This window comes from Cyanistes caeruleus, chromosome 13 (genome assembly GCF_971803275.1).
Source record: "Cyanistes caeruleus chromosome 13, bCyaCae1.hap1.1, whole genome shotgun sequence".
NCBI lineage: Eukaryota > Metazoa > Chordata > Aves > Passeriformes > Paridae > Cyanistes > Cyanistes caeruleus.
In genome coordinates this window covers 17,758,158-17,782,621 of record NC_141713.1, presented here as the reverse complement: position 1 = coordinate 17,782,621, position 24,464 = coordinate 17,758,158, and the positions used below count along the sequence as shown (strand labels likewise).

Sequence of the window (24,464 nt, the reverse complement as noted above, 5' to 3'; positions counted from 1 at the left end):
GCCAGGATTCTGAAGAGAATTCAAGTGTCTTTTTACACAGTTCCTGTGGTATTTAAGATAGCAGGAGGTCACTCAAGAAAAATTTCCAATAAATCAGATTTCAAATTTATTTCAAATATCTTCTTGTCTGTCTTTCACAGAAAATGTTGCTGCCCTGACCAGCCATCATGAAGAGAAGGGGGTGAAGTGAACTTGTCTGGAAAAGTCGGAAGTTTTGACATTTTCAGCAGAATTTATTACCAGAGGCTGCAAGAGGTTTTGCCAAGCCAGCCATTGACATAAGAATGGATTCAATGCCTCAGACTTAAGTGGTAACTCATTTTTCTGTCATCTTCTTATTTCCAATACAGTACCATAGGATAATTTGAATTATAGATAATATTGTTTTACTGTTACCAGAGTTTAAATAGAGAAATCTTACAAGAGCCAAACATGTGATTTTGTGAGCTTCATTCATTAGCAAAGAGTTGGAATTTTAGGATCTGGTGCTTTATTCAGTAGCTGAAATTTCTTCCTGTGGGTTCATCCCATCTCTTTATCATTGAAAAACAAAAATATTTTGCTGTTTCTCCATTACTGACTGTCTCCCTACCCAATGCCTAGCAAACTGCAGTTTGGAACAGGTTGTAGAAGCAGCTCTGTCCCTGTTTTTTGTTATATTTTAAGTACTTTATGTGACTTATGAAAAGATATGTGGAAAGACACACACAGCACACCAGGAAGTTTGTTCTTTTCCGCTGACATTGAATATTTCCTCAAAAATCTTTTTCCATTTTCTTCTTTTCTTTGCTCTTCTTATTTGCTTATCTTTTACTCTGCCATTCATAGCTGGGTATTAAACATCTGAATTACTTCTATGCCTGTCTCCCTTATGTCAGTTTACTAGTCAGGAATACAAAACTGTGCTACTTTTCAAAGTTAAATTGGGAGCAGAAAGACCCCCAGCTCTGTCTTGCTATCCCATTTTGGGCTCTGTGCCTTTAACAATGTAGAACTGGCCACTAAAACCAGAAGCTTTTCTTTTTTTAAGAAGGGTAGAGGAGAATTGCCATATCTTTAATACCACTTTAATACCACCAAGATGATGTTTCCATGTCTTTTGAGGCAAAAGAGTGAAAGGAGATGTTTGTGCTCTCCTCAAAGCCGTGCTAAACCCCAGCACAATAGAATCTGCCTGAGTTTGAAAACTGTAATGTAACTGCATATATTGAAAATGATGTCTCACCACATTTCTTTCATTTGTTATGAATAAAACAAAGGAATCTATTATGTGCTGTGGTTTTGTTTGAAATGCTTCTTTCTTATTCTACCCTCTGTTTTTCAGAGGGAGAGTGAACAGATCTGACAGTAGCTCTAAGTGACTGATGGTAGAAAAATTAGATCTACATGTCTGAACCTCACAAATGTACCTGTTGTTATTTACTAGTCCAGGTGAGGTATTCATTCCACCCCTGTATCATAGGCTGTGTTAGAACTTCAGTGGGAGAACAGTCACTGCCCCAGAAGAATTCTGTCCTAATTCCCATGAGATTAAGGGTGGGATTTCAGAAGATGGCCAGCATTAATGTAGCAGTTCTGGCTGAAATCCACACTGAGGTTTCTGTGTCTCTTGTGAGAGCACAGTCAGACCAGCACTCAGGAGCCTCCCAAGCAAGAACTTAGAGCTCAGCCAGTGCATCAGGTGCTCAGGAAGCTGCCAGGTTATTCCCTCACTGAGTTCCCATCTTTAAGAGTTCTCTGGTTTGTTGCCAGAGCTGTTTCTATACTGTGTCAGTGTCTTCTGCTGCATTGGCAGGAAGGGAGGGCTTGCAGATTCCATCTGTCTGCAGCAGTGACAAATGAAGCTCAAAAAGAACTTAAAAATGTTTTTCTTCTTTCAAGTTTTCAGGTTTACTGTGCTCTCGTTAATGCCTTTCCTTTGTTGTTCCCTGTAGCCCTGCAGTCCTTTCTCTTTGAAGGTGTGCACAGATCCTTAGATCTGATTCATTCATGTGTCTAATGAGAACAAGAAAAAGACAGTTCCAGCTCTCATGTCTGTTTTGTAGAAGTTTTGGAGCTGGAGCACTTCTGTGGGATGTTTGGTTTCTGTAGGGCACTTTAGAGCCAGAAATACGAGCAGCACAAGCTGTAAAGCAATCCCAGTCACAAACCCTTGCCCGTTCTTACTGCACAAAGTACAGCACCTTGGCTTGTCTGTGTGCAGGAGATCAGGAGAGGATACAAACAGGTCCTAACCACCATGGGTTTAGAGGAACCATTTCTAGGAAACTGGAAGGTGATGTTTTGTCTGTTTCCTCCTACATCTCTGCCTGGCATCCAGACTTTCTTCATGTGTCCAGACTTTGACAAAACAGCACCAAATATAAATCTGCTGGGGACAAGGACTTCAGCTGAGGAAATAGGGTCCTGTAATTGTTTCTGCATTCAAATTACTATTATTGAACTGATAAAAGTGACAATCAGAGGCCCAGGAACAGGGAGAACAGTGCTATGGCATAGATTTCTCTGCTGGCACAGGAAGATGTTAATCAGCTGAACACGAAGAGGTTTTTGTAGTTGAGGGAGGTGCTGGATGAGCTGGGTAGGGTGAGGCCTGGGAAGAGCCAGGGGTTGCTGCTCTGGGCAGATAGATCTCCTTCGTGCTGGAGATGCTCTGGAGTGGTCTAGGTGGGAACTGATTGAGTCCACATATTCTTTCTGTGTCTGAGAATAGCTGGAGGATGTTGCCTGGGAGGTGCCCTTGGCTCAGGGATTTTAAATGGGAGGGTTTCTCTCAGCTTGAGAACGCATTTTTTCCGCTTGACTCACTGAGTGAAATCCGAATGAGTGATAAAATTCCTAAAAGTAATGTTGAATTGGTTGGAATAATAAGAAGTGCATTTATCATCAGGAAGGAAGAGCAAAATAAGGGGAAAGATTGAATGAAGAGGAAGTCACCACCTTCCCAGTAACAATGGGAGGCTGTGGGCACCTCGTACACCTCAGCCTGCCTGGCTGTGCAGCCACACAGCAAGATGCCATCACAGAGGATTCTTGTGAAACCCCTCTCAGGCTCCTGTCCCACACACAGGACCCACACACATTCCATGGGATGCCTCCCATTGAAAAGACTGCACCAGGAACATGTTTGCAGAGGTTCCCTCACCGTACAGAGCACGAGCCTGCGTGTGCATGAAATGAGACTGCCCACTGACTCCTGCAGAACACAATTTTTTCCAAGAACAGCATCAGCCTTTGTTGCTTTGCTTGTCTTTGGCTTGGCACATAGAGCAAGGAAGGAGCAAAAAATGCTGGTGCTGAAGAGGAGCCTGTTTTGATCCATGTGTGCTGTAGATAAAGCAAGGTATCTGTAGGGGCAAGGCAGGAGCTACTGGCTTATATGGATTTTTAGGATAATAAGAATAATAACACTCTTTTAATGATCTTACATTTCTGTAGTGTATTTCATCTGTGCATTCCTGAACAGTTTTCCAGGCTCCAAGTGTTGTATCAGTTTCTGTATGCTTGCAGTTTGGAGAAGCGCTGGGCACAGATGGCTGTGCTGGGTGTGCTCCCTGTGCAGAACAGGACAGCTGCTTCCCTCTCAAGGTAAAACAGGGAACAGAAAGGGGAACATTTTAACTGCAATTACACATTTACAAAAGAAAGATGCAAAATTGAGGATATTTATCTCAAAAGAAGCTGAAGATACTAAAGTCAAGATGTGTTTGGATTGGGGGTTAAGGAAAAAGACATTTCTCTTCCCGAAACCCTGGCGTGTTCATTTGTCAGGTTCAACCAGGGTTTTCCTGCAGAGGTTTTAATGGCTGAAGGCTGATTCAAAATATTGACAGAGTAACCAACAATAATTTAATAATATTTATTCCATGTCCCTGTATGCACTTCTTTCCAGAGGGCAGTTCAGATTTTTCACACATGCAGTAGTCTCTGTTTTCACATAGACTTATCCCTAAAATGTGCCTATCACAGGTGTGTTAAAAATACTGTCCTTGTCAGTTGAGCTCATAGAAGGCAGCTGATGCTGTGTTTGCTGAATTCAAGCCATTGTGATGGCTGGAAATCTCAAATAAACAGGACAAAATGGAAAAAATCATCTTGTAAGTGTGTGGGGCTCCTGCTCTTCGTTTTGGCCATGCTCTCCTCTAAGTTCCATCCGAGCAGCTCTGCTCTTGTAGCTCTTTTTGTGATGGGATGGCAGATTGCTTATGCAGGAGGAGGGAAATTTCAGTGGTTGGGAGGTGAGAGGCCTTGCTTATGGTGAAGTCTCCTCTTTTCATTTGCTCAATATTTGTTACAAATTCACTTTCCCTGAATTTCCATCATGTGAAACTTGTGTATTTTACTCTGTCATTTCTTTTATCAGCTGCTCAGTTGGTGATAATTACATTGTATTTTTCATGCTGGGTCCTTTCATTTTTCTCTAGTCTGTTATTATGTGATGTGGCCTTGGCAAGAAACACATTCCCATTCTTCCAAACAACAACAAAAAAAAAATAATGAAAAAACAAGCCCATCAAAAAAACCCCAGAAAAATCAAACAAAAAACCCCAAAAAATCTGCATACAGTTCAGATCCTGCTAATTAAGAAAACTATGAACTTTTAGGTGGAAAAGATAATTACCACATTTGAACCTGCTGCGAGCAATAATGATTTCCATGGAATGCAGGTAATGCCACTGTCCCAAGGTTCTGGGCAGTGTTGGATTCACCTCATCCAGGGAGCTGCTGCAGCAGCGCTTCTTTGTGCCTTCTTTAACACAAAATAATTGGAGTTTTGGAGGCTTATCAGAATCAAAAGGTTTCTTCAATTTATCCAGAGTGCAACTTTTCCTCTCAAACATCCATTTCCCTGGAGCTGGACTAGATGACCTTCAGAAGCCCCTTCAACACTAATGATTCTGTGATTCCTTAACTCTCCCCAGGATAAGTCTGAAAATGCACTCAGAACCAACTGCTGATGGTGTTCAGTCTTTCTTCCTTTGTTCTTCCAAAGAGTTCTTTCAGCCCAATCATGACTATCTTAAATATAAACATTAGCATATCTATATTTTAAGCAGAAATGCTTCACAGGCAAATAGGCAGGGCTTTAAAGAGACTTCAGAATATTTCCAAAAATACCTGCCTTGCTTTGTTTTTCACCCTTGTCTTATGTATCATTCTCTCTATGAGTTAACCTACTTTTTTTGCTAAGCTTTTATTTTTGTTCTGTTGCTTTCCATTTCTGGTGATATAAATTCTGTGTATTCTCTTGGGGAAAACTGCAGGTTACACTTTAACTTCGCTGTGGTGGCAGTGCTTTGTGATTTACATTACAGTGGCATTCCAAAGATACTTCACAAAATTCAGACTTTTCCTACTGAAGGAGTATGGTAGGCCATGTGCAAACATAACTGGGATTGTTTATTTTTCCATTACTAGATAAGAAGGTGCGGGGACAAATAAAATACAAAATGAAAAGAATCCCTGTTCCAGATTCTTTAGATTCCTGCCTCCCCACCCAGATTTTCTGAGAGCACTGCAGGCTGATGAGATGCATGTTAGTTATCTGCTGCATTGCTCTACCCAAGATTTAACAATTACTGATTAGCTCTGTTTCTCTTTTACTGTCTTTACTGTGCTGTATTGCTGTTCTTGTGAGCATCTTTACCAGGTTAAAAAAAACTTCAAATTTTTCACAGTGATTTCTTGAATTAGTAACTAGGAATAAAAGTACCACTTGATAACAAGTAGTGACACCTTCTTTTCTCCTATCAGTGCAGCTGTAAACCAGTCAGAGAGATTGAATCTGTTCAAAACCTCCTGTTTTCAGGGAAAGCACTGCTGAAAATGGAACTAAGAAAGACAACTTTCTCTTGTTGGTACTGACTTTCTCTTTCAGGTTTTTCTCTGAAAGTACAGTTCAGGTACCTCACAATCTAAACATGTATTGTTCCATGCAGGAGGAGAAGTGCATCAGCAGTTCTGACTTACAGACATTTCAGACTTGTTGAGCACTATCTCTGCTGTCCCCTCCTGTAATAGTTTCAGATAAATGTGCTGGCAGTCAAATCAGGATATTTGATTTGCAGCATAGAACTTTTTGCTTTCAAAATCCTTATCGAGTTTACCAAGGAGGATACTCACACCAACCAATTTGAAGATGCCACACTATGAGAAATAAACAGGTGTTACTCTAATGCCCACTGGAACAGTTTGGGGGGTATTTTATTACATCAGTGTTGTGGTTTCAGTGTATTTAAGTTTAGGGCTTTAAATGAGTATTTACAAGTACTAAATGGATCAAAATTAATGAATTTACCTCATTAATGTAAAAGATATTTCTTCTGCAGCTAAAGAAAGATGGCATCAAGCTCATTGAAGGAAATAGTCCTTGCTAAGACTGTGACTCTTGTGTTAGTGATTTTCAAGAGTTTAGCTGATAATATCCATTAAGCTTGATGTTGGTGATGGATACAAAAATTAACCTTGAATATCTGAGTGGTAGTGACATACTTGAGTCTTGCATCAGTCAGTATTCAGTTAATTACCTAAGTATCAGTGCAAAGAGAGCAGGCTTCAGCTGGCTGTAATTAGGGCTGGATTGTTCCATGCCTTCAAGACAATTTTTACATTCATGGGATCTGCAGCTTTCTGTTGTCCTCATTTCCTGCAACATAAAAGCACTTGTGTGTCAAAGAATGAAAGGGGGCAGAGAAAGAGAGAGACTGTGAGGATAAATCTCATTAACATCCCTGACAGTCTGGCTGAGAAATAGGCATTGCAAGATCTAAATGAATCTTTAAAAAAAAAAAGTAAAAAGGGAAAACAACCCCCAGGAGCCAGAGACAGAAAATGTTATTTTATTTGACTGAAAGACAAGGTGGATCTCTAGAAAGCACAGTGGATTCTATAAAAGCTGAAATCTGCTCTGAAAATTTTGTTCTTAGTGAGAGACTACCAGCCTGTGCATGAAGAAAGCTGGATGGCAAATCAGGAGTGTGTGTGCCACTGCAAGTGCCATAGATCACAGCCCATTGGGGAACTGAGGCTCTGGGTTTTGCCCTTGTGCTGCTGATTTACCAGCACTGCAGTGCCAGCGCTGACTCCCAGGGATGTCCTGGCTTGGGGAGACACTCCTCAGCTTGCTTCAGCTCTCAGGCCGTCATGGCCTGTGCAGCCTTTTGTTACCAGCCTCTATTTCAACTCCTGAGCAACACTGGCAAGTTTTCTAATTATTCCTCTGTTTGGGGAAGAAGCAGCCTTTTGTGTAGTTCACGTGTAAAATTGCACGTTTTCAGTGGGATCCAGTGTGGAAGATGTGTGCCAGCAACTGGGAGTGGTGGAAAAGGGCAGTCAGTGTGAGGCCAGGAACTTCAGAACAGGCTCTATTCAGGCCAAGATGCTGCACAAAACCTGCTGAAACCTCTCTTGACAGTTCCTGGCGAGCAGAGGGAGACAGAGGTGCAACAGCCTCCCTGCTCTTCATGGCCTTGCAGTCTTGTTCCACTGACTGACTGTTGTTCAGCTCACTGAGATGAATCAATCCTTCCTCTTCACCCACAGGTGGATTTGCTGCAATTTGAAAGCTGGGGCTGTCCAGAGGTGTCAGGAGAAGTAGTAAGGGTACATGAAGGTGAGCGTGGCCATCTAATTTTAGCTTACAGATGTCTTATAAGGGTCTAAAGGAAGTTAACAAAACCAGTAGTTGATAGGGAAAGGTGTACAAGTTAAATTCCTTCTTTATCTAATTATAAATGTATCATTAAATATTGTCATAAGCAGTAATAGTTGCATGTGTATTTCTGTTCAGATGGGCTCTATTCAGAGAGGCATCCCCAGCAGTGGCTGTGCAGATACCTGAGCTGCATTTAGCAAATGCTTTTGCCATGTGGTCATAGAACTGCAAGCACCGAGCTGTGTCTGAGCCATCATCCTGCTCTGGCACTGGGTGAGCACAGACAATCTTCACAGTCAGAGCACTTCAGTGGGGCAAGGCTGAAGTGTGGAATATACACCAGAAAATAATTTTATTTTGTGTGCTGAAATAAACTTTGTAAATTTTCTTTTGTGCACTTGATTATTAATAGCGAATTAATGTTTTGCTACTTGGACAGGAATGCTGTACTTACTCACCCGTTTCTGTGAAAGTTTATATTCTCAGATTATAGAATTTAGAATCACAGATTCTTTTTATTGACTGAAACAAAGTCTCTCAATCCTCAGTATCTCATGAATTTCCTTGAAACGTTCCTATGACAGCTATGCAAAACTAGCTGGACAGATAAGAAAGTGATACCCATTGTGTATCTACAGACCTGCTTCAGCTCTGGCTGAAGTGACTCAGCAGAGAGTCACTTAGCCATGGTTTGATGTTGGTTATTCAGCCTAGTGATGAACTGTAAGCAAGGGCAATTGGTGAACTGTTCTCCCTCATTACAGAATCAGAGACTTGTTAAGGTTGAAAAAGACCCTTGTGATCATTGTGTCCAAGCACTGACCCATGTCCCCAAGTGCCACAGCCACATGGCTTTTCAATCCCCCTAGGGGTGGTGACTCTACCTCTGCCAGGGTTGGACAACCCTTTCAGGGAAGAAATTTTCCCTAATATCCAACCTAAACTTCCCCTGCACTCCCATGTCTTTCTTGTTGTGAGGGGCCCAAACCTGACCCCAGGATTTGAGGTGTGACCACAGCAGTGCCCAGCACAGACACTGTTCACTGTTCCTGCTGGTGCAGCCCAAGTGCCATCGGTCTTCTGTCCCCACTGGGCACACCTGGGCTTGCGTTCAGCTGCTGCCCAGGTCCTTTTCTGCTTTCCAGTCCCTCTGCCTGAGCCTGTAGCACTGCAGTGAGTTGTGAGCCAAGGGCAGGACTCAGCTCTTCACCCTGTTGAACCTCATACAGTTGCCCTTGGCACAGGGATCTGGCCTGTCCTGGTCCCTTTGCAGAGCCTTTCTGCCCTCCAGCAGATCAACGCTCCCACCCCATTAGTATTGTCTCCAACCTGGCTGAGGGTGCCCTCGATCCCCACAGGCCAACCCTTCTTCCCTTTGCCTGTGTTAGCACTAAATAGCCAAAGGAAAGGGAGGCACAGGGGAAGTGCCTAAAGTCCTTTCCTCCCCACAGAAGTTCCCTTTCCTCAGGTTTGATTTCCAGCAGGGGACCAGGGACACAGAAATTCCCTTTCCTCAGGTTTGATTTCCAGCAGGATACTTTGCTGCAGGGCCCCGTGAGCAGCAGTGTCGGCAGTGCAGCTGTGCCGTGGCTCCAAGGTTAAACAAAGCAGTGGGACTGTGACAGGTTGAACTGTGTTTGCAGGACACACAGCCACAGTCTCCATTTCACATGTCTATATTTCAGTGGTTTCCAGAAAATCTAAAGAATGTTTTCCAGGAAATTAAGAGAATTCAATTATGATGATAAAATGTTAAAGGTACAACTCGCAACAAAATCCAGGAGCTCTTCATAAGCTGCTCCACTCTATTTTGTGGTTCATGAGGTGATTCATCCCAGGGACCCTGAATTCCCAACTGCCTCACCTCACACAGAAATTTAAGCTTGTGTCTATGTTGCAGCTTCAGCATAAGGGATAATGGTTCCTAATTGTTGAGTAGCACATTGAGTGCAGTAAGTGCTGACCTCTCTCTGCAGCACTGTGCCACAGAAGGAATGGCTTTCGTGTTGAAACCCGATTGGAGTAGCTGTAATGCTTCATGCATCATTTTAATGGCACTCTCAAAAAGCCTGGTATCTTGGTATGTCATTATCTCAGACTCTGAAGTTGTTGTTTCTTATTTAAATGTCCTATCTCACTTGAGATTTAATGTAATTAGAACCAGCCTGTGGAAAAATCTTTTTCTATTATGTCTTAGCTATTGTTCCAGTCAAGATGGTAAAGCAAATCAAACAGGATATAATGAAAATGATAAAACCATTTGCAAGAGGCAGTTTTCCTGAGGGAAGCAAAAGGCAACACCACTTTTCATTTTGCTTTGTAATTCTAAACATGGCATGGGCCTTGGGGTGACTCCATGGAGACTTGTCCAATACACCTGAGAGCAGAGACAGGTACAGCTGGCAGGAATCTGCCTTGCCTGATCCACCAGGGAACCAGAAGCAGCACAGCAATAAGCTTCTTGCACTGTTATTGCAGCCTGTTCAGCCAGCACTGGCTCTGCTTGCCAGCCAAGGTGTATGTAAAGGAGCTGGGCCTGCAGTAATAAACATCTTTGATTGTTATTTTTCCCTCGAGCTTACAGCATCCTGGATGGGGAAGGACATCCAGAGTGTGGTGTCTGCAAAGGCACTGGTACCCCCAGGCTCAGTGTAACATGTGTCTCCAGCAACTGCTGTTCCTGGTGTGGAAGGATAGGGAAAAGTGTCCAAGGCTTTCTTGGTCTGGCTTGGAGGCCACATCACAGCACAGCAGGAGCCCTCACTGCTGTCTCTGCTGGGTGATTTCTGAGCAGTTCAGGTGTTATTGCTCCACATCTCTTTGCTTTTCTATTAGGCTTATAATTTGATGTCAAAGCTGTTCTGCAATATCTTTTCTCTTTTGTGCACAAGCCGCTTTTGAACAGGCTTTTGTATTGTCAGCATGTATTACAGGAATCTATATTAATTCTCAGCAGTATTGATAAACTTTAGGTCTGAGAGGCTTGATCAAGGGCTGCGTGCCAGGGTCAGAGCTTGCATGAGATGCTGCCAGGGCTCTCAGTCTTTGCTATTTTAGTTGCCAGCAGCTGTGAGAGGATGGATGGAGTGGCAGTGGCACAAAGCCTCTCCAGCCCTGTTTGGCTGCTGCTCTGGTGCTGGGTTTACCTGGGACAATGAGCTTTGGAGTGCAGCTGAATCTGTCTTCACACAAATGTCAGAAGCGACAGATGAGGCGTGATTTTCAAAAACCAACGATGTAAAAATTCAAAGGATCAAAATGCAAGTAATTCAAATGATCAAAGAAATCATTAGGTTAATCCCTGCAAACTATTGTGTAACTTCAGATGTGAAGAAAAAAGAAAATCTACCTGGAAAAATGCTTTTTTGTAGGTTTCTGGGTTTATTAAACCCAGTGCTGACTAATTTGTAGATAACCTGTGCACAAGTTTGCCTCTTCTGTTACCTTGATCTCTTTGGAATTGAAGAAACAGTATTTCTTCCTCTCCTCTTCTCCCTGCTCCTTTCTTGTAAAGAAATGATTAAATACTCAGAGTACAAATGCTGCACATGAATATTTATAAGAACTTTTATAACATTTAGTGAGGCAATGCTTCATGGCTGTCTCTTTCTGAATGCACATAAGAAAGTACCATAATTTCTTTGAAGCTGCACTGAGTCCTTACTTGCTACTGGGTTGGCAGGAGCTGGAGGCTCCTCGAGGCTGCAGTCATTGATGATGACAAAACACAGAGATCATTGGGGTGTTTCCTACTTTTTTGTTACAGCACTTGGCTTGTGTTTAATATCTCATAAGAACACATTTTTCATGCATCATTTATATTTAAGTTGCAGAAAATTGCTAGGTGGAAATCTTGTTACTGGCATTGGATAAATACCTGATTCCTGCGTTGATACTGTGGTGTCAGAAGAAACAGAGTTAAATGTCTTGTGCTTGGAATACTGACACTGTGGGACAATTGAGTGGCCCTGGAGCACACTCTGCAAAGCACTTGGAGGGTCCTCCTGTTAATGCAGAAGTGTTTTAGCCTCCACTTCTCTGCATATTGTCTCTCTGGAGCAGGGCATCCTGTGCATACCTAATTGCCTGTGTAATGCCTCAGAGTGTTGTCACACACCCACTTCTAAAAAGCAAATGGAAACTAGTAGCTCTTAATAGCAGATTTATCCCCTTGACATCCTGAAAGAATTTAGATCAGATTAAGCATAAGAGGGAAAAGAAGAAAGGCTTTAAGAATAAGCAAAAGGGAGAGGGGGTTAGAATTGTGAATTGTTAAAGCTGAAGATAATTTTAGAACTGAGTCCTTGCTCATAATCCTATTATAACCTCTCCCCTTCTCCTTATAAAATAATTGCAAAAAATTGCATGTTCTCATGTCCACAAGGTTACTACATGAAGACTTGCAGTGTTTTTTAAAAGCTGGAGTGCATTAGGTGGATTGGAAGTTACCTGTTGGAACTTGGCACACCATGTGTGGGTCTGTGTGATGTCAGGGTGCTGTGGGGGAGCTGGGGTTGTTTAGCCTGAAGAAAAGGAGACTCAGAGGTGACCTTATCACTCTCTACAACTCCCTGAAAGGAGATTGTAGTCAGGTGGGGGTTGGTCTCTCTCACCAGACAGCAGCCAACAGAACGAGAGGACAGAGTCTCAAGCTGGGCCAAGGGAAATATAGGTTGGATATTAGGAATAAGTTTTTATAGAAAGGGTGCTGAAGTACTGGATTTGTCTGCCCAGGGAGGTGGTGGAGTCACCAACCCTGGCTGTGTTTAACAAAAGGTTGGAAGTGGCACTTGGTGCCTTGGTCTAGCTGAGGTGTCAGGGCTGGGTTGGACTTGATGATGTTGAAGGTCTCTTCCAACCTGGTGATTCTGTGATTCTGTGAAATGCCCCCAGTGCTGGGGCTGGTCCAACAGATCTATTTGAGGGCACAGTGGGAATCATCCCCAAAGCCAGGGCTGTGTGCAGAGCCCTGGGATCTCCCATGGATCTGGTCCAGCAGGCTCTGGCTGGGTGTTACACATCCTCCCCAGTAGGTTCTGACAGGCTGCTCTCTGTGGGATGGGCTTTAAATGATCCCGAGTTTAACATCTTTCACTGGACAAGCTGGCTAAGTTAATTCTTCCTGGAATTCATTAATAGTATAATATTTCTCTTTTGTAATCATATTTTCACAGTTTTAAGTCCTCTTTTATCTGCTCACACTTACTTTCTGCCTGTGATGTGTATGTTTTTTCTAGATCTCAATCTGAAGATCTCAGAATATCCCAATTGATCTGATACTTGTGATTTCTTCCCTTTTGTGTGTGTGTGTTTCAAATATGTCTCATTTGTAGTTTTCTGCTACAGCAGTGTGCAAACTATAGAGGGGTGTTTTTAAAGAAGGCATCATTTATGTGACTTTAACCCCTGAACTACTGTGCTTAATTTTCAGATAGTGATTTTGATCTCCTTCCCAGATATTTTGGGCACAGTAATTATTAGAATTATTTTCATAATTAGCAAAGGATAATTGAAGGAGACTATCAACAAACAGTTTAGCTTACATTTCAATTAAAGCTTATGGCATTATATTTATCATCAGATATTACAATAATAGTATTGAAAGACAATAATGCTCTCAGTTGTGCTTTACTTGTGCAAAACTTTTGAACCTGATGCTTGACCTCTGATCATGTCAGAGTCAGAACTTGGTTGCCTCTGTAAGAAAAGTATGTACTCACCTGAGAACTCTTGGAGTATGTTTAGCAGCAGGAATAATGCAGGATCTTGGGAAAATGCTCGCATGTTTGCATCTACAAGGAAACAAAGGTATTGTCCACATTGGTGTGGAGCAGTTCATCATATCCACCCAAACAACCTGTAGTCCTTGGATAACAATACAAGAGTTTTCAAATCACATTTTTCATAGGGAAGATTGAAATTGGACTTCCAAAAAAAATTGCTCTTCTTAATTTATTGCATTGCACTAAATTTTTAGTAAAAATGAAGTGTGCACCAGGCAATGCACAGGCATAGTAAGTGGTAAAACTCCAGGAACCTTTAGAGACTTTCATTTGTCTCTGGTCCCTGGCATATTAATGGTTTGTGGAGATTTGAGGTAGAATTTATTTTATTGCTTCTACAGAGCCTCAAACTGGGATCTTCCATCACGCCCTATGAGACAAACCCCTTGACTAAAGTAGGGAACTTGCTGCTAGAGCTTGGTGTCTTTGTTACTGCAAACCAGTGACTGCAGCCACCCCATTGCTGCCATGGGGGCAGAGGTGAGGATCTGCCTGTTCCTCCTTTAGCTCAGGCATTAATGATGCTGCTGCCTCACTTCAGCAGGCAGCCATCTCATTATCTCTCTGAAGTCTCCTCTGCCCTTTTTCTTTCCCGTTCTTCTTTCTTCAAGTTCAGCAAGTAATTAAAAGAGTACAGTGGCTGAGGAGTGAAAACGGAATTTTTCCAAATGCTGTTCCTTGTAAAATGTAATACATCGCCCACACATCCCAGGGCAGTGATTGAAGAGCTCGTCACATTTGTCTTACTTGAGATTTAAGCAAAATCATCTGCTGAGCATTTCAGTCTATCCATGTGCATTACAATCCATCCAGGCTCCCTGAAAAGAAAATGGGAAAATAAGACATGGTTAATGTACCGGTCTTTATGTGGAGAGAACAGATTTAACATAGGACATTAGAGATAGAGGCTCCAGTCTATCTCCTGACTACACAAAGCTAATTAGCATTATGAGCCCATCCTTTTGTTAAGCTTGTTGGATTATCTCAGCCTTGGAAGAGCTCTGGGCTGGAGCAGCAGTGCAGGGAGTTGGGGCTGCCTGGCGTGTGGCACTGGCTGGGGCTGGAGTGTGGCTGCTCGGGCACCTGGCAGGGGAGGGCAGGGCAGGGGCTCCTCTTGGAACCCACCCAAACCTTGCTTTGGCACAGCCACAGGTGAACAGGAGTTGTGCAGAGCTGTTCCTTACAACCACTGTCTCTCCACTTTTCCCTTTACTCTTCCTATTCCTGCACTACCAGATGGAAATAAAGAAATTACTTTGCTCTCTAAAGAAAGATAGGAGAAACAAGTATTTTTATGTAGCAAAAATTTTTGTATTGACATGTATTTCGAAGATCAGCACAGGGCAGATCTGCTTCAGTTTCCCAGCTCTGCTGCATAAAGCAACCAAGAGGCCAATCCTACACCTATCCAGGCAGCTGATAAATCTCCTATTATTAACTTCACTATTTTTTACATACAGCTATCTGGCATCCAAACAAGTCTTCTGCCTTTATTGAGTTTGACATACTGCAGTTTCTCTCAAAATTAAGGCTTTGGGATCCCTGTTCACATACTAGCTTTCAATAAAGGGCTTTATAAAACAGCTAACTTTAAAAGCTGAGTGATTGTCAGATGAGAAATTATTTGCACTTGAAACAGCTATAGAAGGTGAAGTTAGTAGTGACTCATTTTCTAGTTATGCCAAAAAATATTTCTGCAAATCACTGAAATCCAAAAAAATTAGCATTTAATTTTTATTCAGATTACTGAGACTGGCTTTTCTGTCTAATAACTTCTGGATACTGTTGCAAAGAAAAGGCTTTCTTTTTAAAATGGCTTTAAAATAAAACACAATTTCATTGTATTTGAAAAGCCATTATTTCTTGTCTTCCTTGTGCCTCTGTATATTGTCTTTGCAGATGCTGGATTTTAGTGAGGTATAAATAGATAACTTGGTTAACAAGTATACAAAAGGCTGAATTGACTTTTAAATCTAGTATGTTTTAATTTCATTTTTAATGATGAAAAGGCAGTGGATGTTCTGTGGGCTAGGCCTGGCTATAGGTGACAGGTCTGAAACTGGTTGTAGGTAGAAAGCTGTTACTGAGCAGAATGATCTATATTAATCTTTGTCCTAAAATTAGTCAGGGTTTTCTTTATGAGCAGTCTGAAAGAAAATGTAAATAGGGAGAGCTGGAGATTTGAAAGCAGAGATATGCACTAGCTATACTGGAAAAAAAAAGATGGAAGAAATACATTTTTTATTTATTACATACAGCTGCAAACTGGGAGTAAAAGACTTTAGGCCAGGCTTGTCTAATTGCACTGAGAGAAGTGAAGCTGCTCAAAAGCTTGTAGAAGGCATGAGCACATCATTGAGTTGTGGCTAACAGTCTGCACTGCAAAGGTCAGTGTCTGGACTCCAGTGTGGAGGGATCTGTTTCAGGAGTGGAAGGGTTTGTTCTGTTGTGTTTGTCCCTGGTGTGAGGCTCCAGAAACTGCATTGTCTTTGGAGAGCAGCAGCCCAAGGGTGCTGCTATCAATTCACAAATGTCACTGGTGGTTAAAGGCTCAGGCAACTTCGTTTCCAGAGAAGGAAGGCTAGAGAGCTCTGTTTATTCATATTTTTATTTGAAAATAGCAAAGTAGGAGCAGAAGTGCTTCTGAAGTACGGGGGCAAAACTGATGAGTAAGGCAGCGTTGATGGCTGTCATGGTTACCATGGCAACCCCTTGGCCACCGGTTGGGATCCCATCCCTGTTTATGTAACCATCACAGAACATATGCCACCATGACTAATTAAGCCAAGGTTGAGCCCAGAACCTTGAAATCTGCCATACCTCTTTTTTTTTCTGTATAAATTGCAAGGTTGAGCACTACAGAGAGCGTGGAGTCTCCTCTGTGACCATCCTGGGGAGACCTGGAGCTTTCCCTCCGTGTGCACAGCGGTGCCGAAGCAGCAGCAAGGAAGCCAGGAGTGCAAGGGAGAGAGATTTAAGCAATTTGAGCAATTTCCTCATGCACAGGAATATGGTGGTGTCTCCTGACCAGTCCCCAGAGTCTGATCCAAGGAGCTCAGCAGGGAGCAGTGGGCAGAGTTTTGCTGCTGCGGTGCAGCTTGATGCTGCTGCTGTGGCTGGTGTCTCAGACTGGTTCTTGTTATAAACAATTTACTTCCAAATGCCACAGCATTGCACATGGCAGGAATAAACCTCCCTCAAGACCCTCCAAGAGAGCAGGTAATAGCAGCCTTTCTCATTTCACTCAGCATGGCAGTGACAAAAGGTAATTGCCCTGGGCTTGGTGTGGTTTCTGGTGTGGGCTTGTAGCAGCCCCGTTTGCTAATAAAGTATTCTGTCATAAAAACCTCGTTTGAAAGGCAAGGAATTCAGATGAGTGTGGTTCTGCTTTTACCTTCAGACCCCTGTGGACTGATATTGAGTCATCTCAGCAGTACAAGAGTAGAAAATTCACACTGTTTTTTCTGGCTACAAAAGGCTTTGCATTCTCAGGATTCTGTCAAGCACAAGTAGCAAAATTTATGTTTGGCAATCAGCTCCTTTAGGAAAACATTTCTATCTGTAAAGAAGAACTAAAGAAAGAGAATTGAATGTTGGTGGTGATTTTCTTTCTCTTTCCTTTGCTAGAGCTCGTTTGCTGTGCTTCAGCTTTGTTGTTTCCTGCTGTGTCCTGATCCAGGAGTGAGCGCTGGCTGGGCTGCAAGCTCAGCATTCCCAGGTATGATCAGCAGCTCTTCATTAGCAGTGGGTGTGGGCCAGCCTGGCTGGGCAGGGGTGGCAGGAGCAGCTGCAGGGGTGGGCCAGCCTGGGCTCCAGCCCTGGGGCTCTGTGATAAGCCACCTCTGGTTTTTAGGTGGCCGGATGCAGCTGGCTGCTCCTGCTGCCCCGAGCAGATGGGCAATGAGGGCAGGCCTTTCCTGCCTGGATAAGCCTGCTCAGGAGCAGCAAGCGATTCCTGCTTCCCTTTGCTCCTCTTATGGCGCTGCCTAAAAATTGTAGTGGTTTACACACTTGATAGGTTTAAACATCTGTCTGTGAAAATGCAGGGTATTTCTTCTCTCATGGAGTAAATTGAGCAAATTCCCCAGCTGCAAAAACCAGTCATTGACTGTAAAGATAAAAACTAGCACAGGGTTTCTGTTGTATTTCCTTTCTGATTCCGTCCTTGATTATATTTAATGATGCCTTCATTGCATAGCTTTCCATGTGTGGATTATTTTAAAGTATGCAATCAGATTTTTGGGAACTAAAATAAAATACCAGGGATTTTGCTGGGGTTCTTTTCCTGCCCTGCATCTTGTCCTTTTGGTAGCCTAAAAAGCTGATTACTGACTGTGAGGTGCCCTGGGTTTGGCTGTTAGTCCTTTTGTGTCCCTGTGAAGGGAAAGGGCTGCACACAGAGCCCCCATGATGTGCCTGGGTGTTGTGGACTGGCAGGCACAACATTTAATCATCAGAATAAGGAAAAAATCAATTCTTACTATATATGCTAAAAGCATCCAATGCCAGTACCTTCTAATTCCATTTCTGAATTTAAGCTATGCTGGTGATTTCTATCCCTAATAGCATTCTTATCAGTGGTGGATTGCCATTTTATAGGGATGGATTTTAGGCAAAGCATAAGGAGAATAAGCAAAGAAATTATCTGTTGTAAACTTCAACACTAGTAAACATTAATATCTTTAACCTTTTGACTTGGAGCTCATCACTCATTTCATTGCTCTGGCTTACGACTGCAGATTAAAATTTCTTGCATTCATCTTGCCCGGTGAAGTGGCTTATTGGGATGAATAAATGACACCCTAATTAGAAGAGCAGCCTGAGTGAGAGTAAGCTGCTGGAATCAGCTTTGATGGTCAAAAAATTACCTGTAGCTAGTTTCTCAAGATTATCAAAGAGGCCCTCAAATTAGAATGTCTGTCTTTCATCATAGATGTGAGGAATGAGGCAAAATGAATGCACCAAGCAGATGGCAGTGGGAGGAGATGGTTGCTGTGGAATGGGAAACTGGAGGAGATTTACAAAGATTCAAGCCCTTTCCAGGCATTGCTCTACCACATAGTGAATGAGATAGCAATATAGGGCTTATTTTTATTTGTATTTTCCACCATAAACTAGTAACGTACATATCTTCAGAAGTTAAATTGAATAGTTAAATTGATTGATTAAATTATTTTTAGAGAAAAAATCTATCTTCTATCATTCCTCTGTAACCTTATCCTGATTTTTCCATCCTGTAGTGTGACAAGCTTCAAACAGTATTGATCTTTACTAATCTCTTTCCACCTGGCTTCCTTACCTTGCTAATTAGCACTGCCTGACCTGACCTGGGCATCACTGTGGATTTGCCCAGATCCCTGCAGGACCTGTTGGTGTGACTCACATCCTCAGATCAGGTAGCTGACAGCCTGAGGTCCCAATATCAAACATGAAGTCACAGAAAGTAGAAATGAAGACCAGGGATGGTCCAGGACTGAGTTACAAGTCTAGGGCAAGAGTGACAAAGTGTGGGAGGAGAAGAGACAGGCCTGGCCTTACCAGTGGGAGATGATGGGATGTGCTGTTCCTGCACCATGGGGTTATTTTGCTGTATCAAACTAAAGCAGCTGAAAGTCAAGAGCAGGATCTGGTGGTAGGAGGAGCAGTCAGGCCCAGCCTCCAGCAGTGCCTGCCCTTCACAGCACAGGAACAGGAATCTGGTAATGAGTGAATCCTCTCCTCCACTGAAATGGTTAATGCTGCTTTGAAGCACTGAAATTGGGAGCTTTGGGTTTAGCCCACCTCATCCAACTGGCAGTGGCTCATCCCATGTATAAATGTCTGGTTGTTCCTCTCAATCCATTGACCCCTTGATCTCAGTGCCAGCTTCATTCAGGAAGCATTTTATGTGGAATAATTTTCTTTTTGGAGATGTAAATATGCTGCATTGGGTTTATTGCTTTTTTTTTTTTTTTTTGAGATAGACACTAAATGGGAACACCCAGTCTGTCTTCTTTATGTGACGGATCATTTAATATACTATTATTTCATTTTATTTGTCTCAATTCCGAACTAAACTATCCTAATCTTTTTGTTTCACTGAAGGGATGAAAAGCTTTCCATATTAAAATATTTTTGTGGCTGTTTTATGCAGCACTTCTTCCTGAGATGTCATAAATAGAACTGAGCACAATACTCAGTAAATCATGTCATTGATTTTCTCACACAGAAAGCATGTAATCTACTGGTTGCCTGGCATTTGCTGTGACACCATTTGCATGCCCTGCCATTAGGAATTGGAGAGAACTTCTTGAAAGCTTAAAATAAAACTGTGCCCTTTCTCTTTTGCCCATTGGTTCATTGTTTGGTAGGAAGAGCAGGTTTCCTTCCCAGAAGTCATGCTGAAGAGCACATCCCATCACCCTGTGCTGTACTGATGCCTGGTTCTGATAAGGGACTGTGTAATTTTGCATAGCTCAGCCACCTGGTTCCTGAATTTTTCCACAATTCCTGGCTCTACACAGTCCAGCCCTGCTGTGCTGCTGCTTGTAATTAATCAGTTATTTTTAATACCTCATTTTTTTATAATGGCTCATAGTGGTTTATTTTTAAACTTAATCTTGCCAAGTCTTTATTTAATGATTCCTGAGGCTCCCAGTGAGGGGAGACCACTGGAGAGTTCCCACTGTGCTGTAGCCTCAATGTTGCAGCTGATCCTACCCTGGCTGTGAGCCAGCCCTTCCCTCCTGAGTTACCTGCCCTGACACCTCAGGGTGTCTTTGGCTACTTTTTAGTCACTTCTTCCCCATCCTTTCCAATGCTATTTTGTATTTTGCTATCCACAAGTTATTTGCTAAATTGAAATTTTGGGGGGTTGGCACTTGTGAGTTTTACTGCAGCAGGTGTTCAGCACTCAGATTCTTGGAGCCAGAGCCTGCAGGAGTGCAAGGGAGAGAGGTTTAAGCAAACAGAAGTTGCAGAATTGCTGGACTCCACAATCCAGTGATGAATCCACCCTGTTTTCCTTCTCAAGCTGTGCTCAGCAGAAGGATAACCACAACTGTTCCCTGGATTCTGACTATAAAAACATTATAATGTTTCTCAGGTATTGCTTTTTGTATTGTTGTGAGCACATTCTGGAGAGGTTTGGTAGAATTTGTTCTTCTCCGTAAGTGTTTGCATGTGCTTAAACAAAAGGAAAAAAGATCAAAGGGCAGAATTCCAAGAGAGCCCAGGAAGGGTAAATCACAGATAATTAGATTGGTCAAGATACAGTCATGCAAGTGCACTTTGAATATGCTGTGACGAGCTTAATTCTCTTAATTTTCCTTAAACAGAGTTTGGAGAAACTGAAATGCACTGGAATTGAGGATACTTTTCTGTGTTTTTTTCCTGTCAGCTGATATGCTTACCTATACTTTGGTGCTAGATCCTAGAAAGTTGTACAAAATGCAAACGATGTATAGTTTGGCTTACCTAACTATTTTAAAAGTAGAAAATAAAAATCAATTTTCCATGTAAATAAAAAGTATTCCTAAAGAATACACTGTATATAATGTGTATATATACATCATTATAAGAATTTATATGTGCCTAAATAAACCAAATAAATTCAAAATTTTATTAATGCTAAATGATGATTTCTTTTTCCAAAAGGGAAAAAATGTCCAGTTAAGAATGTCAAGACTTCTTATTATTGGGACTCATAAGAGTTCCTATTCAAACACCTGCCTTGGCTTGGCCTGTTGAGCCTCAGCACCAGAGGGCAGAGCTTGGCCTTATTACAGCTCTGTGTGTTCCCAGAGTGTTGATGCAGAATCTATTCTGTCTGTCTACCTGGGCACATCCTGAGGATATTCCTTGCCTTTTCCTTGCTCTGTGGCATTATCTCCTTGGGTTAGGTAAATTGCAAAGAAATGCCTGTTTTCTTCTGAAGCATCACAGATTGTCTAGCCCTGGGCAGGGTTTTGCTCCAGTTTGTTGGTTAGTTCTATCATGTTTTATCCTTTTTATCCTCCAAGTTTTAGGGAGGAAAAAGCCCCCCATATTTAAGGTTTTCCTTCACTTACTTAGTATTAGGAAATATTTATGTCATTTGAACTCTTTTTAAAAAAGGAGAGAAAATACAGTGTGAGACATTAAAACAGGGAAAAAAAACCAACCCTGTCTGCAGCAAGATAATATTTCTTTTTTGACAAAAGTGGTAATGCCCAGCATTTATGGAAATGTCCATCTGTCCTCTCTTCCAGAGACAGAGCTCTGGCTTGGTACTGCAGTGAGCTGATATTTAGCAAATATCCTTCACTTTGGGAATAAAGTTGTGCCAGTCCATAGCATTTCTTGCCATCCTTTAGTTCCATGGGTTTTCCTGGCATACCCCGAGTGCAGTGAGTGCTTGACACTCTCTGGGAGCATTTCCACAGCCCACCCGAGCAGGACCTGTGTGAGTTTCAGTTTTTAAAACAGTCTCTTAAAATGTTTATGATTACATTAAAATTTAAAAGAAACAGAAATCAAATCCTGGCAAAGAATAACCATCACTTTTTCCCTGCTATGTGAGACTTGCACTATCGTTTATGATGATCAGGACTGTCCAGATGCCTCTAAGTGGTTCAGACAAACCACAAAGCCGTGGTGGTTTTGTGGTCTTTGGGCACTCCCATATAGGAAGCCCAGGTTGAATTCCCACTGCTGATTTTTTCAGTCTGAGGACAGGCCTGGCAGTGGTGAGAGGTTTGTGGTTGTGCAGCAGCTCTGACTGGACTGGTGCCGGAGAGGGCTGATCAATGCAGTTTATTCTGCAGTGTAAAAATTGCAGCCCCATTGTCAGGGCCAGCAGCACTAAAGGTAAATGGATTTTCCCTGGAGGACAACAAACCAAAGGAAACCTGTGCCAGGATGTGGTGATCCCAGAAGAGAGACCAGAAAGTGCTGGTTGCAGCTCTGGAAAATCCCAGCCTTTCAGTGGGGGGAGATTTTTGCAGCACACAGCATTGCAAACACATGTCTAATAGGTGCTTTCATTTTCATATGCTCGTTCATTGAGCAGTCCTGATTAATTAGTGCGTGTCACCATCTGGTACTTACCGAGACTATTCATTTTTAAAATGTTGAAATTGTAGAGAATGTTGCACACCAATTAAGTTCTTTTTAATTGGATTATTTTAGTATAAAGTATTACTGGAGAAGGCCTTCATTGTGATTCAGCCAGCATGCGTCCAAAGGAGACCTGCCAGCCTGAAATTACCTAGAACAAAGGCAAAATGCCTAAAATGCATGTTTATTACTATCTTCATGCTCTCAGTAAAGATGATGTCAACAAATAAAAGAGCCACAGAGACATTTCTGCATTGCTGTGCAAGCTTCCTGACACAAGGGTATCTCAGCTGATCCCTGCTTCATCTTTGCACTGCAACTCCAAATCTGTCATCTACTCCCTCTGACCTGAAAACTGAAATATGCTTTTGCCTTCCTGACTGCTTGATACCAACTCAACAGAGCCAGGCTGAGCCCTCCTGTGCACAGCTGTGTACCTGCTGGAATGAGAAGCATTAGTCTCACATACACAAAGAATGATTTGGCCTTTAAGGCTGATAAATTATCTGTGCTGACTCAATCATTTAGTGAATCAAGTATCACGATCTGCTGTTGGGAGCAGAAGTTGTCTGTCTGTACTTGCTCCTGACACTGACTCACTGGGTGAATTTTAGTTCCTTAACGTCACTGCACTGCAGTGGTTCCCTGTATAAATTGTGAATAGTTCTGTTTATCAACTTACATAAAAGGCTTTGAGATGCAGGGGTGAAATGCAGACTGTTGATGTTACGTGTTTCCTATTAATATTTTCTTTACGAGTCTGATGCTGTTTTCTAAGTAACATCTTGTCATTGCCTTGATTTTGCGTAAATTGAGTGTCTTCAAATAAGTTTTGTCATCTGAACTACTCATTTCAGAAGAGCCAGGAGCTCTGCAGGGTTCACATTCCTGTTCCTTAGCAGCTACATGGAATGCCGGTGGAAGCAGGGAAGTTAGGGAAGAAAAGAACCGGGTCACTTGTAGCTGGAGAAACCTGAGGTGTGACTGCCTGGATCTCTTGTTGCCCTGCTTTGTTTTGGAGGTAGTGTAGGAATCCAGCAATGAACAATGTCGGGGGATATTTTTTTTCTTGTATTTGTGTGCATTTTCAGTCCCTTCGATGGCCTCTGCTGCCCCCTGCCAAGCTGCAGTTGCTGGTGACAGCCATGGGAGCAACAGCCTACTGAAAGATTTCATTTCTCTTATGACTCCTAATCAGTCTCACCATAATTACCACACATAATAGGGAATCTGTAGTTGAAAAAGTAATTCTTTTTAAAGGAGAGGAAAGCAGCAGAAAGATTGCTTTTAGTTGTTCAGCAAGGAAGAAACTGACGTTATTTTTTAGAATGCAAATGCTTGCTTCAACATATAAAGGTCACTGTGGATTTAATTTGAAATAGCGTAGGAGTGCTTCTGATTTCAAAGCACAAAAGTAGCACAGTGTTGGAATTGTTTTGGTTGTTTTCTTAAGATCCATTTCCTCTATTTGGAAGGTGGCTGTTTCCTGTGTGGTGCAGCTGCAGGCAGGGCCTGCGACAAGAACTGCTCATCCTGCTGTGCCCGAGCCAGTTGCAAACACAGCTGAGGTTCACAGGCCCGGGGAGTCAGTGGCTCTTCTGTTCCAGACTGTCACGAGTCATCCTGGGGGTCAAGGCTGTGTTCAAAGCAGTTCTATTGGCTGTTAGAGACCAAAAGAGCTGAAATAGCTACACATGGATTATATGTATTCTGTGTCCAGGTTCCACATCTGCATTTCCACAATCTCCAGGTGTGGAATTGTTAAGGGAAGCTGCTGCAGGCAGCACTGCTGGCACACGGGGGAGAGTGTTCTGGGATAAAGCACAGAGCTGTAGTTGGTACTCCCTCTGGAGAACTGTGGTTCTGCTGAGTTTCCTGTAGTTCCCATTCTCAGGTTGAGTGTAACCCTACTCTGGCTTAGAGGAAGTGTCAGCATCAATGTGAGAGCAAAG

The 24,464-nt window shown here is 42.4% G+C and overlaps 1 protein-coding gene and 1 long non-coding RNA gene across 6 annotated transcripts in view; one reads left to right on the top strand and one right to left on the bottom strand.

The window, feature by feature from the left end:
• Positions 1 to 24,464, bottom strand: part of LOC111934254 (uncharacterized) — an 85,289-nt gene that overhangs the window by 5,627 nt on the left and 55,198 nt on the right. For both annotated transcript variants that reach the window (XR_002867118.2, XR_015275900.1), the window contains exons 2-4: positions 14,185 to 14,255; positions 13,375 to 13,446; positions 6,528 to 6,646 (exon numbers count right to left, since the gene is read on the bottom strand). This is a non-coding gene — a long non-coding RNA (uncharacterized LOC111934254). The remainder of the gene's footprint in view (positions 1 to 6,527; positions 6,647 to 13,374; positions 13,447 to 14,184; positions 14,256 to 24,464) is intronic.
• The window catches only part of PEAK1 (pseudopodium enriched atypical kinase 1), a 107,435-nt gene that overhangs the window by 47,590 nt on the left and 35,381 nt on the right, over positions 1 to 24,464 (top strand). For 2 of the 4 annotated variants that reach the window (XM_086849341.1, XM_086849339.1), the window contains exons 2-3: positions 141 to 311; positions 17,065 to 17,155. The gene's annotated coding sequence lies outside the window, so the exon portion shown is untranslated. The remainder of the gene's footprint in view (positions 1 to 140; positions 312 to 17,064; positions 17,156 to 24,464) is intronic. The other 2 variants (XM_086849342.1, XM_086849340.1) reach the window with 1 other exon arrangement.